The sequence below is a fragment of the Talpa europaea genome, assembly GCF_964194135.1.
Source record: "Talpa europaea genome assembly, chromosome: 10".
NCBI lineage: Eukaryota > Metazoa > Chordata > Mammalia > Eulipotyphla > Talpidae > Talpa > Talpa europaea.
The window spans coordinates 21,231,962-21,241,769 of record NC_140077.1 but is presented as its reverse complement, the minus strand read 5'-3'; positions in this window follow the sequence as shown (position 1 = coordinate 21,241,769).

Genomic DNA, 9,808 nt, shown 5'->3' with positions numbered 1-9,808 from the left:
AACAAGAAGCAGGGAGAAGAAAAACTACAAACAACTAAGCAAGTCCTCAGGGAAAAGACACACCACAAAAAGATAATCACCCACCAGATTGCAACATCAGAGACTTGGAAGAACTTCTGAACCTTCCAGAAAGAGAATTTAAAATTGCCATGATTAAAAAACTGATAGAAGTCATAAAGGAAAACAATGATAAGGGAAAAATAATCAATGATCAGAAGAATGAAATTGAGTCCCTAAAGAGGGAAGTGAAAGAAATGCAGGCGATCAAAGGATTAATGGAGAAGCTAAAGAACGCTGGGAAAAGCAGTGATAGCAGAAGAACAAATAAGTACTCTCAAAGACAGAAATAAAAAGAACCAAAGCAGAAAAGGAAAGAGAAGTACGAATGAAAAAGAATGAAGAGAGACTTCGGGAACTATCTGACTCCATGAGGAAAGGAAATGTAAGAGTTATAGGAATCCCAGAAGAAGAGGAGAGAGACATAGTAACAGAGAAAATATTCAAGGAAATAATTGAAGAGAACTTACCAAACATGAAGAAGGAGCTGAAAATAAACATACAAGAAGCAAGAAGAACACCAAACTTCCATGATGATAGGAAAAATACAGCAAGACACATAATAGTAAAGCTCCCAAGAATCCAAGACAAGGAAAAAATAATGAAGCTGACAAGAGGGAAGAAACAGATAACATACAAAGGAAAACCAATTAGGCTGACATCAGACTTCTCTGAAGACACACTGCGGGGAAGGAGAGTGGAGGGACATAGTCAACAGACTTCAAGACAGCAAATGCCAACCAAGAATACTCTATCCTGCAAAGCTTTCCTTCCTCCTATGAAAAAAGAATAAGGACCTTCCCAGACAAACAGAAACTCTGGAATTTTATTACAACTAAACCTCTACTCTAAAAAATACTACAAGGAGTCCTAAAGCCAGAACCAACAGAAGGATGAATAAGAATGAAATGAGAAAAATAAATAATAAATAAAACCAAGAAATGGCAAAATGGCAAATACAGACACTAACATATCAATATTAACTCTAAATGTAAATGGACTAAACTCTTCAAGAAAAAGTCACAGAGTTGCAGGCTGTGTTAAAAAACAAAACCCAACCTTTTGCTATCTCCAGGAAACTCACTTAACTACAAAAGATAAAAATAGACTGAAAGTAAAAGGATGGAAAACAATCCTACAAGCAAATGGACCAAAAAGAAGGCAGGAACAGCTATACTTATATCAGATAAAACATTTCAAACTCAAAAAGGTAAAAAGAGACCCAGATGGTCTCTACATTATGATCAAGGGGACAATACTTGAAGAAGAAATAACACTCATTAACATATACTCACCAAATGAAGGAGCACCAAAATATATCAGACAACTATTACCATCTTTGAAAACAGACATCAGGGAAAACACATATGTAGTAGGAGACTTCAACACACCACTACCAACAATGGATAGCTCGAGACAAAAAATAAGTAAGGACATTAAAGCTCTGAATAAGAATCTAGGGCCTCCCCTGGTGGCGCAGTGGTTAAGAGCCGGGTTGCGAAGCTGCCCGCAGCGTCTGCAGTGCCTGTTCAATCCCCAGCCACCAGCGAGGGTCCCACATGGCACACAGACCTCTCCTGCAGTGCCTGCTGCTCCCCTCAGCAGTGCATTTCGTCGGTCTGTCTGTTCTGTTCCCTGCTCTGGCTCTGGTAAATTCTCTCACCCTCCCTTTCTTCTGAATGTACCCAGTGCTTATATAAATAAATAAATAAATAATTCTCTAAATTAGAATCTAGACCTTATGGCCTTAACAGACATCTATAGAACACTAACCCCCCCCCCCAAGTCTGAGTACACATTTTTCTCAAGCGCACATGGATCATTCCCCAGGATCAATCACATTCTAGGACACAAAACAAACATCAATAGATACAACATGATTGAAATTATACTGACCATCTTCTCTGACCATGAAGGCATCAAACTAGAAACAAACCACAAAAAGAAAGCAAGGATCTCTCCTACCTCATGGAGATTGAAACCCACACTACTGGAAGACCACTGGACTAATGAGGAGATCAAAGAAGAAATTGAAAAATACTTTGAGTTGGATGGCAAGGAGGACACCAATATCCTAAATGTATGGGATGCAGCAAATGAAAGAGGAGAAATTAAAACAGACACAGCAGAAATCAAAAAAATAATCAGAAACTACTACGAACAGTTATATGCAAACAAGCTCAACAACCTAGAAGAGATGGACAAATCCTACAACTCTACAATCACCCAAAGCTAGATAAAGAAGAAATAGAACACCTAAACAGACCAGTTACAAGTAGTGAAATTGAAATGGTAATCAAAACCCTCCCCCAAAACAAAAGCCCAGGACCAGATGGATTTACAAATGAATTCTACCAAACATTCAGAAATGAATTAGTGCCTGTCCTTCACAAACTCTTTCAAAAAATTGAGAAGAAAGGGATAATACCAAACAAGTTCTATGAAACCAACGTTACACTAATACCAAAACTGAACAAGGGCAACACTGAAAAAGAAAACTAGCCAGGCTCACAAAGGAAAAATGGGAGAAAGCACAAATAAATAGGATCACAAGATATCCAAATAGGGAAGGAAGAAGTAAAACTATCACTATTCACAGATGATATGATAATATACATAGAGAACCCCAAAAACTCCACAGAAAAACTAATTGAATTAATCAGTTTAGTAAAGTGGCAGAATACAAAATCAGCACGCAAAATTCAGTAGCCTTCTTATACACAAACAATAAATCTGAAGAAGAAATCAAGAAAACCACTCCTTTTATTATTGAATCAAAAAAAATCAAATACTTGGGAATAAACCTAACAAAAGAGTTTACCTATACAAAGAAAACTATAAAACACTGTTAAAAGAAATAGAAGATGACACAAAGAAATGGAAAGATATCCCCTGCTCATGGACTGGAAGAATTAACATTATCAAAATGGCCATCCTACCAAAAGCAATTTACAGATTCAATGCTATTCCAATAAAAATTTCAATAAGGGCCTCCCCGGTGGCGCAGCGGTTGAGCGCTGGGTTGCAAAGCTGCCCGCGGCCTCTGCGGCACCGGTTCTATCCCTGGCTGCTCCCCGGCCACCAGAGGAGGGTCCCACATGGCGCGCAGACCCCTCCTGCCGCCCACTGCTCCCCTCAGCAGTGTACTTCGGTCCTTCTGCCTACTCTGCTCCCTGCTCTGGCTCTGGTGAATTCTCTTACCCTCCCGTGCTTCTGACTGTACCCAGTGCATGTATAAACAAAAACAAACAAACAGATAAATAAATAAGTAAAACATGCCTCTATAAAAATAAAATAAAATAAAGATACTAAGAATTATTTGAAAAAAAATTTCAATAAATATTCTTCAAAGAAATAGAACAAATATTGATGAAATTCATATGGAACCACCAAAAACCCTGAATAGCCAAAGCTCTCCTGAAAAAAATAGAAGGGAGAAGAGTCATCACACACCCAGATTTCAAACTATACTACAAAGCCATAATAATCAAAACTGCATGGTAGTGAAACAAGAACCAACACATGGACCAATGGAACTGAATAGAAAATCCAGAAATAAACCCACAGATTTACAGTCAACTAATCTTTGACAAAGGAGCAATGAATATGCAATGGAGCAAAGAAAGTTTGTTCAATAAATGGTGCTGGGAAAACTGGGTCACTACATGCAAAAGAATGAAGCTTGATTACTACCTCACACCATGAGCAAAAACCAACTCAAAATGGATTAAAGAACTAGACATAAGACCTGAAACCATAAAATATATAGAAGGAAATATAGACAAAACACTACACAACATGTACCTCAAAAACATCTTTACAGACACATCACCCAAAGCAGTGATAGTGAAGGCAAAGATAAGCAGCTGGGACTACATCAAATTAAAGAGCTTCTGCACAGCAAAAGAGACAATAACCAAAACAAAGAGAAACCCCACTGACTGGGAGAAAATTTTTGCATACAACACTAGTGATAAAGGACTGATCACAAAAATCTACAAAGAACTGATGAAACTCAACAAAAAGTAAATAATCCAGTCAAAAAATGGGCAGAAGAACTAAAAAGAAACTTCTCCAAAGAGGAAATGCAAATGGCCAACAGGCATATGAAAAAATGTTCAACATCACTTGTAATCAGGGAAATGCAAATCAAAACTGCAATGAGATACCATCTCATTTAATATGAGAATGGCACATATTAAAAAAAACTAGCAACAGCAAATGTTGGCGAGGTTGTGGAGAAAACGGAACTCTCCTGAACTGCTGGTGGGAGTGCAAAATGGTACGGCAAGTATGGAAATCTGTGTGGCGATTCCTCAGCCTACTAAAGATAGAGCTTCCGGGCCTCACCGGTGGCGCAGCGGTTGAGCGCTGGGTTGCGAAGCTGCCCGCAGCCTCTGCAGCGCCGGTTCGATCCCCGGCTGCTCCCCGGCCACCGGAGGAGGGTCCCACATGGCGCGCAGACCCCTCCTGCCGCCCGCTGCTCCCCTCAGCAGTGTACTTGGGTCCTTCTGCCTGCTCTGCTCCCCGCCCTGGCTCTGGTGAATTCCCTCACCCTCCTGCACTTCTGACTGTACCCAGTGCATGTATAAAACAAACAAACAAGCAAAACAAAAACAAAATAAATAAATAACATGCCTCTATAAAAAAAAAAAAACTTAAAAAAAAAAAATAAAGATAGAGCTTCCATATGATTCAGCAATTCCACTCCTAGGTATTTACCCAAAGGACACAGAAACATTAATTCCAAAGGGCACCTGCACCCCTATGTTTATAGCAGCACTATTTACAATAGCTAAGCTATGGAAACAACCCAAATGCCCAAAAATAGATGACTGGATCAAGAAGATGTGGTACATATACACAGTGGAATATTACTCAGCAGTAAAAAAGATAAACTCAGGCAATTTGTAGCAACATGGATGGAGCTAGAAGGTATCATGCTCAGCAAAGTAAGCCAGAAAGAAAAAGAAAAATATCGGATGATCTCACTCATAGCAGGAATTTAGAAAACCTAAATAAGGGACCAGGAAAAAGACTAATTATAATAAAGAAAAACTCAAAATCAACAAGCAACAATAAACCAGAGACACACTAATGGCAGGCGGGGGGGGGGGAGGGTGGGGTGGAGGAGAGATTGGGGCCAAAATAAAGGGGGTGGGTATTGTACGGGGAATATAACCAAAATGAAAATGCATACATTGTGCAAAAATGAAAAAATGATGCAAGAATTATATAAAATAAAATATAAAAAAGGAAAAATAATCTTTTTACTGTTATCACTTATGTCGATGTCTATTTTAAGAGATTACATAAGAGAAAACCTTTCTTAAGTTTATTTATAATCATTAACTAGAAGTATACAACTCTGGTTATCTTGAACATTGAACTTTTGTAGATTTTTCAAAGTTATTTTAAATGTAACTGCTAATTAACATTTGCTTACTGAATGGACATGTATACAGTGTATTTTATTACCTGAGTCATTGTGACCGAACATTCTTTACTACTGAATTGTCTCTGGGCAATCATTTATAGCACACATATTAGGGTTTGGGAAATAAAATTCTCTTCATTAAGAGGAGATTTTTGAATACCAATAAGAAGAAATTTGAGAGAAATAATTTCTGTTGGTCTTGTAGACCAACAGAAATCTACAAAGAACTGATGAAACTCAACAAAAAGTAAATAATCCAGTCAAAAAATGGGCAGAAGAATTAAAAAGAAACTGTTGGCCATTTGCATTTCCTCTTCAGAGAAATTTCTTTTTAGTTCTTCTGCCTATTTTTTGACTGGATTATTTTCTTTGTTTTTGTTGAGTCTCATCAGTTCTTTGTAGATTTTTGGGATCAGTCCTTTAGACCAACAGAGGTAAGGGCAGAATCCAGGCTTCATTAGTTCAGTCTTTTTTTTTTAAATTGGAGGTTTTTTTTTTTTTAAGATTTATTTATTTATTCATATAAGCACTGGGTGCAGTCAGAAGCACGGGAGGGTGAGAGAATTCACCAGAGCCAGAGCGGGGAGCAGAACAGGCAGAAGGACCGAAGTACACTGCTGACGGGAGCAGCGGGCGGCAGGAGAGGTCTGCGCGCCATGGGGACCCTCGCCCTGTGGCCGGGGATCAAACCGGTGCTGCAGAGGCTGTGGGCAGCTTCGCAGCCCAGCGCTCAACTGCTGCGCCACCAGCGGAGGCCCTTCATTAGTTTAGTCTTTAAGTATCAATGATAGCACTTAAATGTAGAGAATTCATGGAACACATCACCATGAGGGAATAAGAACATTCTTGAACACTTGCAAGTATTTGTCCTATTCAGATCACATCTCAAAAGACATTAGGAAAACTTGTAATTTAAAGAAATCCTATAGTATATCCTTAGGTAAAGGGAATTATCACAGTGTTACTGTCTTCTGTGTAAATTTTATACATTAAATCATAAAATCTCAGAGATTTTCTAGTTGACCTCCCCCCCACCCCAGAACTTCTCCAGTGTTCCCTACTCCACAAAGGGGTGGGAGGACATTGCTTGATATTTCTGCCTTGCAGATAATAAAGCATTATTCTTTGTAAGTTGCAGGACATTGGGCAATTTTCTTAACCTTTTTGAGCCTCAGTTTCCTAATTGGTAAAATTGGGATAAAAATACCTACCTCATAAAGTTGTTGTGAAGATTAAAAGAGACAAAATTTTTTTCTTTAATTTAAATTTTATTTTTATATTCCCCATACAATTACAACCCCCTTATTTTTACCCCAAGCCCTCCTTTCCCCGCCCCCCACCCCCCATAGAGTGTCTCTTGTTCATAGTTATTTGTTGATTTTGATATTTTCTTTCTTATAGTTATTCTTTTTCCTGGTCCCTTATTTAAGTTTTCTAGATTCCTGCTATGAGTGAGACCATCCGGTATTTTTCTTTTTCTTTCTGGCTTATTTCGCTGAGCATGATCCCTTCCAGCGCCATCCATGTTGCTGCAAATTGCATGTGTTTATCTTTTTTGAATGCTTAGTAATATTCCATGGTGTATATGGACCACATCTTGATCCAGTCATCTATTTTTGGGCATTTGGGCTGTTTCCAAAGCTTAGCTATTGTAAACAGTGCTGCTATAAACATAGGGGTGCAAGTGCTCTTTGGAATTGATGTTTCTGTGTCCTCTGGGTAAATACCTAGGAGTGGAATTGCTGGATCATATGGAAGCTCTATGTTTAGTAGGTCCAGAAATCTCCACACAGCTCTCCATAGTGGCTGGACCAGTTTGCACTCCCACCAACAGTGCAGGAGAGTTCCTTTTTCTCCACATCCTCGCCAACATTTGTTGTTGCTAGTTTTTTTAATATGTGCCATTCTCACTGATGTCAGATGGTATCTCATGGTAGTTTTGATTTGCAGTTCCCTGATTACAAGTGATGTTGAACATTTTTTCATATGCCTTTGGCCATTTGCATTTCCTCTTCAGAGAAATTTCTTTTTAGTTCTTCTGCCCATTTTTTGACTGGATTATTTTCTTTGTTTTTGTTGAGTCTCATCAGTTCTTTGTAGATTTTTGGGATCAGTCCTTTATCATTAGTGTTGTGTGCAAAAATGTTCTCCCAGTTGGTGGGGTTTCTCTTTGTTTTTATTATTGTCTAAAAGAGAATTTTGAGAGTGCTTAACTTAGAAATGTACCCATTATTTAAGAAGTCTATGTGAGCTTGACTTAGGCCACTAAATGTGAATTCTCTTAAAAAAAAAAAAGATTTATTTATTCACGCATACAAGAACTGGGGTACAGACCAGAGGTGCAGGGGGTGAGAGGATTCACCAGAGACAGAGTGGGGAGCAGAACAGGCAGCTGCTGGAACTACTGCAGATTCTTCTGGGAAGCAGCAGAGATGTCCCATAGGTTACATTGTTTTAATTTATTTGAATAGATAGCTGTTCAGCCAACTAAAGGTACTTGTAAGTATGCTCTTATCTGTACCAAGATTCTTGGTATTATCTACAGAGAAATCCAGATAGATCTTGTGAGATGCTTTGCTGAGTTCAAGATACACTGTACATGCTGCCAAATTTTCTTCCAAAGTGGCTTTACTATTTTGTACTCCCACCAGCAATGAATGAGAGTTCCTAATGTCCCACACCCTTGCCAGCTTTTGATGGTGTCAGCATCATGGATTTTGACTGTTGTAGTAAGTGTGTAGTAGTCTCTCACTGATGTTTTAACATTATTGCCCTAATGACAGATTAAGTGGAGTGTCATTTCATATGCTCATTTGGCATCTGTATATCTTCTTTGGGAAAGTGTCTGTTAAAGTCCTTCACCCATTTTTAATTGGGTACTTCACTATTTGTTATTGTTGCTTTCTAGGGGTCCCATGTAGTTGTTGGATAGCAAGCCTTTATCAGATATCTTTTGCAAATTATTTCTCCCAATGTGTGATTTAAATTTTCATTCTCTTGACAATATCTTTTGCAGGTCAGAAAATTTTCATTTTAATGAAGTCCAGGTTTTCAGTTATATTTTCTTTCATGCCTTTGGTTTTATATCTAAAAAACCATTGCCAAACCCAAGGTCATCTCGATTTTCTGCTCTATTTTAAGAGTTTTTTTGTTTCTATTTTCCATTTAGGTCTATGCTCTATTTTGAGTTAATATTTGTAAAAGGTCTGTGTCTAGATTCTTTTTGTTGTTGCCCCTGGATGTTCGCTGTATTGCCTATGTTCCCTCATCAAAGATCATTTAACTATTTATATGGATCTTTTACTGGCCTCTGTGTTCTCTTCCATTGATCTGTCTATTCTTTCATCAACACAATACTAATACTTTGATTACTGCAGTGTTTTTATTTCTTTATTTTTAACTGAGGTAATATCGGGGGACCACTATAGTGCACCTATACTCTCCCATATTCCACCACAATAAACCATTGCATTTCCTTCCTTCCTTGTTCTTTCCCCTCCCCCTCAGTGTTTCAGCTGTGTCAGCGGTCGAGGGTTAGTTTTTCAGCTTACCTTTATCTGACTATTAATTTGAGTTATTTTATATTCCGCATATTAGTGGCACCATCTGGTATTTATCTTTCTCCTCACTTATTTTTCACTTAACATGATTCTTTCATGATTACTGTAACTTTATAGTAAGTCTTGATGTTGGGTAGTGTTAATCCTCTAACTTGGTTCTTTTCCTTCAGTTCTCTGTTGGCTATTCTGTATCTTCTGCCTCTCTGTATAAACCTTAGAATCAGTTCGTTGATATCCATAAAAGAACTTGCTGGGATTTTATTGGAATTCCTTAAAATTTATAAATCAAGTTTGGAAGAACTCATCTTGGCACTGTTGAATCTTCCTATCCATGAGCATGGACTATCCCTCCACTTATTTAGTTCTTTGATTTCTTTCATCTTTTTTTCAACAAAAAAGTTGTTTGTTGTTCTCATAAAGATCTTGCATGTATTTTATTAGGTTTATACCTGGGTGTTTCATTTTTGGGGTATTAATGTAAATGGTATTTTGTTTTTAATTTCAAATTCAATGCTCATTGCCAGTATAAGGAAAGTGATTGACTTTTGTATGGTAATTTTGTATCCTGCTACCTTGCTGTAGTTGCTTATGAGTTCCAGGAGTGCTTTTGTTTGGTTCTCTGAGATTCCTGGATCTGTACTTTTGTGTCTGACATTAATTTGGGAAACTTTTTAGTTATTATTGCTTCAGTTATTTTTTTCTGATTTGTTCTCTTTTCTCCTGGTATTCCCATTAATTAGTATGTTACACCTCT